The sequence below is a fragment of the Cataglyphis hispanica genome, chromosome 2 (genome assembly GCF_021464435.1).
Source record: "Cataglyphis hispanica isolate Lineage 1 chromosome 2, ULB_Chis1_1.0, whole genome shotgun sequence".
NCBI lineage: Eukaryota > Metazoa > Arthropoda > Insecta > Hymenoptera > Formicidae > Cataglyphis > Cataglyphis hispanica.
Genome location: NC_065955.1, coordinates 6972855 through 6981886, shown reverse-complemented (window position 1 = coordinate 6981886; position 9032 = coordinate 6972855).

The window sequence follows — 9032 nt, the reverse complement described above, 5'->3', positions numbered from 1 at the left end:
CATCTGCGGTTACCCAAGAATACCCCGTGGTGTGAGTATCGTGGAAATAGGCAGAGAACTTTACGTAGGTAGTGCTCTTAATCCCTTCGCACGCTGCGAAGGGTGCGGAGACACACGTTCGGTAACGCGATTTCGAGTGGAGACCGGGATTTTAAATCCGGAACTTACCCATTCAAAGACACCCCCTCACACTCCCGACTCGTCCTTTTCCCCCTGCTCCGCGTGTTTCACGATGTCGAGCTCAACGTTTGAAGGCTATGAGCCTCAGAACTCTTCTTCTTTGCTTTACACCTAATTTATTTATTATTTAAGCTTTGAACTATATATTTTCAATAGTCAATATACATGCAATTTTTAAGGAAGAAAAATATTTTATAGAAGCAACACACACATATATATATATATATATATATATATATATATTTCTTTACACATACAATCCATATATTATCGTAAAGTATACATGTATATGTACTAGACGAATGCTTGTGTATTTGTATGCATATTTAATCCCTATTATATTATCCGCAAGAGTTCGAGGGTCATCTGTGCAGCGCAAGGCAGCACAAAAAAAAAAAAAACGAACTATCGTATCTGTAATAAGGGACGGATTAATACCCCTCGAGAAGAGGGGTACTCGATTTTAATCCTCCCTTATCCCACGCGTTCTCTACTCTTTCTCTCTCCCTTCCTCCTTCTTTTCCTCCATCCTCCGACCCCCCCCGGATAACAGTTCATCCTTTTCACTCTTCTGCGTCGCGACTCGAATCTTTTGTCGTTCTCGGCACGAATCCCACAACAGTGGCCGAAAGTCTTCATTGTGATTTCTCGCGCGACACATCCGCCCCCTCGTTCTCGCGCGATCCCTCTTCAGCTTTATGTGGGAAAACTTTCGACACAATTTCTTAGATTTCTCGAAAGCGATCGAATAACGCTCTCCTCACACAATCTCGCTCTCGCGAGACAGGTGGCAGATACATACTTTGGCTTTTTGGCTACCCGCGTCGTCTTCTTACAATAGCCCCCCACGCCTCTCCTGTATGCCATCGCAAGTCTCTTGCACGCAATAGGAACAAATAATGAAACGCAATCTCGGTCGTGTTATGGATGTGAAAAATGTAACAAAATATATTTAATTTTTTGTTTACTATTATTTATTATATTTTTTATTATGTTTCTTTATCTATTATATATTCTAACAATAATACAGGATTTAATAAATCATAAAACGTAAATTGTTATATCTTTAGTACAATATTTTCTACATATTTAAAGTGATTTTCAGGAAATAGAGTGAGAGTATAATTTTAATTTTTTATTATTTTTTTCAAGAAATAAAACAATAAGATTAGCAATTCTCTATTATGTATAAAAATTTTATCACTAATCTGCACTAATTTTCACAATTTAAAAAAAAATAATATCTTTACATAATTACGAAAATTTCATAGTCACAGTCATATATCTTTTTCATACATTTTTCAATTATTTTTTTCATAAAGAATTACTCTTATTTATTTTTTTTTTTTGTTTTTTGCGAGATTAGAAACATTTTGTGTAAACAGAATTTGTAGCAAAAATAACATTCTTTTATAAATCTAGAACAGATCTATATTATTTAAATTATAATAATAATTACACATAATTTTTACGTCGTGGATTATGCCGTGAAATAATGCTGTGAAAAAATCGGATCAAGTAATTATAAATGAATTGATGATCATCGCTTTGAAGAAATACATTTCAAATAGAAATCAGATACACACGGTATAATCCACACCATAATCTCTTTTCTATCTCGTTCCTATAATTTTAAATTCAAATTTTAAAACGTTATAAAAAGAAATATCTTTGATAAAATGAAATATTAATAAATAAAAAAATTAACTTTTTGATTTTACTTCAAGAGCGCTGTATCGTGCCGAGAGTAAAACGTAGTAAAATTTCCATTAACTTGCTAAAGAATGGCGCAAAAGCAACTACACGGGCTAATAGTATCCGGCATCGGCGCGTATATGCCGCGCGGATGATCGATACGCGTTTCGGGAAAACGCGCGCGTTCCAGCATCCAGGGCCCTCGCATACCGGCCGTAGGGCAACATCACGCAGAATGCCCCGTGGCATCTGGCCGAGAGTGCATTGTGATTCGTGCATAGTTCGCATTTCGTCAGTACATTTTCGGATCTCCGGTTCTCTGACCAGGAACATGATTAGTGTGCGCACACTTGACCTGGCCGACCCATTGTGTCGGAGGGGTGAGAAACACTATTATACCGATACTACCGTGTACAGGGAGGTGCCATTATTCGATGCCCCCGGAATATACGCGTTCTCGAGCTTTATTACGGTTTTTCGACAACCCTCAGATAAATATGCATACGTGTGTGTTTGACTATGATTTTTAGAAACGAATTTTTGGGGATCGCACGAAATTTATATAGAATATTTTACGAAAAAGATCGTTATACACACACACATATATTGTGGATGAGTTTCACATGAAGAGAAATACATAATTTGTACAATTAAAAAAACATTTTGGGATTTTACTTTCAAATATGTAAAATTATTTATTTTAAAAAAATTAATATTTTCCATCAAAAAGCATCCTCTATTCAGTGATATAACAATTTTTAAAAATTTTATTTAAAAATAATTTTACGAGAGAGAGAATAGGAAAAATTCGATCGCGAGGTAAGAGAGAGGCGCGTGACAAGCTCCAGAGAGACAAACGAGCCATGGGCGAGGACGTTATCGGGATAATTTTCACGCGACTCCTGGTAAACTGCCGAAATGATGGATCGAGCCGGGGGTGGAGAGATCGGTAATGTGTGAAATTTTTGAAAGCTACACGCGATCTCTCGCTTGACCGTTCCGTCGACATGGAGTGTGTTCAGATTAGGTGCACACGTTGCCTCGACAATTTATGGCATTCTGCGTTTCTCTTCGTGTCCTCCTCTCCCTCCTTCTCCGTCTCGCTCTCGTGGTGCGTTTATCGCCCTTCGCACGTCTCATCACCCCTTCCTCATCCGTCCTCTCGTCTCTCCCTCTCCCCGTCTGGCTAGCGAAATCGCGTCAGCATTTAGCGAGCAGTATATTAGGCGAAATACAGGCGGATATCCTCTCACGGGCCATTACTGTTACCTTTGATCATCGCATGACCGGAGAGTGGTTAACGCTGCGTCATCAGAGCATGAATTTCTCTCTATCTGCCCGGTATAATTTACAATCCGCGCGGCTGCGGCCCTCTCGCCGACTGACTCGCTCGGACCCGCTAGACAGCCATCTCTTTTCCCCTTTTGTCCTCCTCTTCTGTCGCTCTCTTATCATATCCGTTTACGCGAACATCTTGGCTGAGTTCTCTATTTCCCTTTATCATGACTTGGATAGCCAATGTATTCTCTTAGGTATTTTATATTATGTATTGTCATTGATTCATCGATCGCGAATCATCTTAAGCGTTTTCTAGCTCAAAGAGCAAAAAAAAACATGAAAATCTAAAAAAATATAGACTAGTTTATTTACTGATTAAAAACTTCTAAGAAATAATGCTTAAAATTTAAGACTCACTGGAACCTCGGGAACCAGTTAGATGACTTCTGATCGATAAATGAAGTTTTTCCAGTTTATTAAGTATCTTTAATAATTAATAAAAAGTCTCCATAAAAATATAAAGTACTCTAGATTTTGTTTGTATGAGATGACCTTGCACACACACAGTATGTACAAGAAAATGCGTAGATAAATCGTTGACTTCTTTGAGGTGTAATGGGCAAATTTAAAGGCAAGTGGGCAAGTCGCGCGCGGTCGTTCGGGGTGGTTTCAGTAACCAGCCGAGAGCAGCCTGTTGCATGCCCGGCATCGGGGTTGCTGACGTCACTTCCACCACCGTGTACACACCCGAACGTCGGCCTAGAGGGTCGACGTCTCGATGCTAGGTGGGGAGATACCAAGCGAGCCAGGGGCGTTTGATACTGGAGGGGGACAGCGGGGGATGTCGGGGGATATCGGAGGTAACACTCTCGGAGGGCGTGCTTGACAAAGGCGTGGTTACCGTGTCCCCACCCAACAATAAACAAGCGACTCTGACGTTAATTTGTTTGTTTTGTCCTTCTCTCTACCTGGCTCTTTCTCGCCGCTTCGCCACTCTCTCGCTCTCTTTCCCTCACCGGTTCTTCGTCCGTCGATCTCTTTCTCTACTCCCTTCGCCGAGTCTTTCGTCTTCTTGCTCTTACCTTCACCTTGTTTGGCTACCTGCTCATCCAAGAACATAAAAGTGTTTTAGGTAGGCTACGTTTAGAAAATTATTAGCAAACCATAAGATTAAATAATTAGACAATTTTTGAATTTATACATTGACACATATACTTTTATAAAATTATACAAGAACTTTCTAAACAATTTTAGATTTCATTATTATTTGTACGATACTTTTGATACATTTTTTTTATTATTTGTTAAAATTTTTAAAAAATATTGTCTAATGATTGGATATAAAATTATTCTAATTGTAATTATAAGTAAATTTTGTATAAGACCCTTATATATATGTACAATGACACAAATAATTTTTACCGGGGGAGAAAACATACATTACAGACATCTAGAATGAAGGATTGATAAAAATTTCATTTTTATTCGAACTCTAGAATGTATTACGCTTATATATTTTAGATTTCATAACATTTCATAATTGCTAAATTATTTTTATTAGAATTTTTTTTATTATTATATTAAGAATTAATTGTAAATTGTAGAAATTAAATTAATTTTTTTATTATAAATAAACGATAAATAAAAGATAAATAGATGATAAATTTTCTCTCGAATCATGCCAAGGAAGTATTAACAGAATAGACAATATTCGTATGATAGCAATTGTACAAAAATCGATCGATTCTTCATTTTTCAAAGATGTCATTTTTCAAAGACTCAAATTTCGAGAATGCAAATAGCGTTATCGCGACGGTGTGTTCGAAAACAGATGAAAGTTGGCAAATAATAACTTCTTTCATTTCTTTGGTTTGTTGGCTCCATCGTCGTATTGAGCCATGCTATTCTCGAGTTTGCTCAAGTGGCGATGAAGAATCAACGGATAGACGAGCGAGAAGTCGATAACAAGTTTGTTAAACGTATGAAAATAGTTGTACGTCTGTCTTGTATTTGCTGGGAAGGATGATATCAAAATCGATGGAGAGATCGTGAAATTTAAATTGTTAAAATTTAAATATAATAAACATAATAAAAATTAATAAAGAGTATTGTATAATTTTCGGATCACTATAAGTACAAAAAAATAAAAGATAAAAAAATTGTTACATTTAGATTAAAAGAAATTTTTTTGAAATTTAATTGAAAGATAGAACAGTTGTGGAAAGATATTAAAAATTTATTTGACGCAAAGATACAAATGTAATGTTCACTACTAAACTTGTGTGCAAACTTGCATTTTAATTAAATTTTTAAAGTAAATGACTTTTACGTAAGCAAATTAATAGAGATACTATTTACGCATTTTTTTATCTGATATTTTCTGACGAGATTCAAGCTTGCAAATATATCGCATAATCAATTCATTAAAGAATTTTAATTAACCACGAAGACTAGTGAGGAGCAGGTACAGCGGGAGGTGTAAACGAGGATAATTGTGTCTCACCTAACGTCATCGCGCTTTTGTAGCGGGCCACCCTACGTATAAAATTGGTTGGAATCGATCTTAAGAGCTCTGCCCGAATGCCGGAGGGATGCTCGGAAACGGGGAACGACTTGACCTTGGCTGGATTCACGCGTAGCTGAGCTAACGCAAAATCGAAACGCGTTACTTCCACCGCGTGGATCTCCTAAAGCCGGGTTCACATCGGGTGACCTGCAGCGGCGGCTCTCTCCGGGATTCTAGGATACCCATGAACGCGAATGCGCGCGCAAATCCGCATCCGGAATGTCTCACAGTGTGCGGAAAGTCGTCCAATTTTCGTAAGTACATCTTTATACAAACACAAATTAAACATAACGAATCAGCAGTAATTATATAACGAAACATGATGTTCAACGAATAGATTATGTAAATATGCAATGATACATGATACATAAAATTTCACTGTAATGTCCAATTTAGTAAGTAAATTTTATCAAAAACTCTACCAAGTTAAATTAATTTTTAATTTAGTTCAATTTTTTGTCACTTTATAGAAGATTAAAATTGAATGAAAGTAGAAAGAAGTTTTTAAAGTTTGATTAATGATGAAAATTAATAAAAGAAGAATTAAAATAATATTTTAATATCAAAATTGTTGTAGTATCAAAATGTTTTGTTATATTTTTATATATAAAAAGAACTTATCTATTTATATATCTCATTATACATATATCTTTAAACTGTACGAGTGTGCTTTCATCAAAACATCACATTTGGAGTATGTCATTTATATGTCGCACTTACTTGTTTTTTTCAGTCTTTTCTTCAAAATTAAACAAAGAGATTAATTTCAATCTGATATTTATAAGGAATTTACGTACTTGGACAGCTAAAAAATTTTCCAGCATCTGTTAAAACTTGTTTTTATTTCGCAGTCGTTATCTTAACTTCAAGTTTTCGTGAAATGCGAAGATAACTTGAGTAAACTTCTCTGACTTTCTTACATCGCATCACAATTGACCTTCGCAACTCGTTCGAATTTGTTTGATCGGATTCGTAATGACGTACACACGGCCATGATCTCGTTTTAACTTAAGCAACTTTTTAATTAAGTATATTCTTCTTACAAAATTCAAGAACTCGTAAATGAGTCTATTATTTCACTATCTTTATTAATTAATATCTTTATTAATTAATTAAGAATGCTAAGAGAACGAGATAAACGTTCTTTGAAAGGATAACGTATTTTGCGAGCGATTGTGTCGAATGATGCGATGATCGATTGTTGCAAAACTTTTAATTATAATCACCGCCTTTTTAAGACTCGAGACGCAATAAGATATAAAAATTAGATATAAAAATAAAAAATAATAAGGGGATCCTTCTTTTTATTATGTTTTATTTTTAGAATCTCGTCCAAAATTAAGTTTCAATAAAAATTGTATATTTTGTTAGTAAAATCATACATTAATTTATATTAGATTCTTTAACTTATTATTAATATTACATGTATATATCATGCTAAAAAATAAGTAAAGAAGCTAAATTAAAATAAATGATATATCAATAACTCAAATAAATAATTATTTAAATTTCTTATATCTAATTTTTAAATAAAGGAACATTTCTCTTTTATATCAAATAATAGATGTAAAAGCATTTACCTATAACTTTATCACATATGCTTTATTATTGAGCGGTCTGTATTTCAACCTGCAACGTAACAATGTTGCAATGTTTTGATTTTTTGTTTATGTTTGTTGAATGTCGAAACATTCTCTTGGATGAATCAATATAAAATCATTTTGCTCGTACATGCCTTGTTTATTTAAAAGCAAATAAGAGTCCAGATTTTTATGTTGTCAAGATTGGAACATTGCAACGCTTTATCTTCGTATTCAGTGAAATTTCGTATCGTTTTGGAATGATTATAGCGTTATATAATAGCTCTTTTAAACTCTAGATTTATATAGTTTTTACGAGATAAACTATTAGTGTCTTACTTCTTATCTTTTGTGTCTCTTGTCAAACGAGTTATGTGTTCCGTGTGAAACGAGCTTGCGGAACCGTCGTTGACGCACCGCGTCGACAAGGGTAGATGCATCCACGTCTATCCCTCCGTTTCTACGAGAAAGATTGTAGGGGCATATACTATGTCGAGGAACAGAGAGAGGGTGAATCACCCCCCGCGCGCGCGTATGACGTACTCTGGCGTGCATAACACCCACGGTCGGTCGGTCCACGCGTGACTAGATACCGCTTTGCACGCGTAAGGGACACAAACGCCAATTATATTTTAATATCCCTTCACGTGAGACGCGCCTCTGGAACAGGAGCGATGCGAAATTCCGACGGCTCTACCATTTGCGTTTCTCTTGCTTCTCCGTCTCTGTCTTGTAAAAATTGTTGAAAATTGAACAAATATTTAGGATGTTAAAAAATCAGACAAAAAAAAAATAACAAATGCCGAAAAATTCATATTTCTTATTCACGATTTGTAGAAGTTAGTAAGAATCTGATAGAAACAACAAAAAATTGAGAATTGAAAGAAAAATATTGCGCAAATTCAAACTTCAATGACACATAATGTTTGTAACTTTTTCTTTGTTTTTTGCAATTTGTGAAAATTCTTATTTTCTCAAGTCAAATAAAATGTTAATAATTTTCAATAATTGTCAATTTATCGGAATTTTTTTTTCGTAAAATTCAGTAAATTCCAGATCAAATAAAAATAATAGTGTTGAAAAGAGAATTCTAGTAACGAGCGGATATATTGAAACATCCTAAAAATTAAATTATTATATACTGATGTAATATGGATATAATAAAACATATATAAAATATATATAAAAACTAAAAACAACATAAATGATTTTTTTTTTAATACAAAGAGCTTATATTCAAGAAAATTTATTTTCAAAAACGTCGTATGCGCGCGCGAGGAATTTATATATCGCCAATATGGAATTAAGCAACTTGTTATTTTAGAGAAAGTATCTTGTTTAAATTTGGCTGTCATTATTTTTATCCAAATTGCCAAGGTTGATTCAAATATGCGTAAAGATAATATATAGTCTTATCTGCGTCACATATAAAAGTAATCGCATATTCTTAAATAAAAATGAGAAATGTGTGTGACGTAAGTATAATTATTTCATTCAAAACACATCGTCACTGATGTAAAATTATTTATCAATATTCTTTCAACTTTAATCAAATTAAATCTATTATTTCTTGATCATTGCATGTTAAATATGTATTTCACTTAAATCCTTACTATTACATTGTATGAATGGAAATGTTTCGTTTCGTTGTATCGATTTTTATAAATCCCAAGAGAAAATTATTCATTACATTTTACTGATACATTTTGGAACAAGTTTTATAAATATTTTAT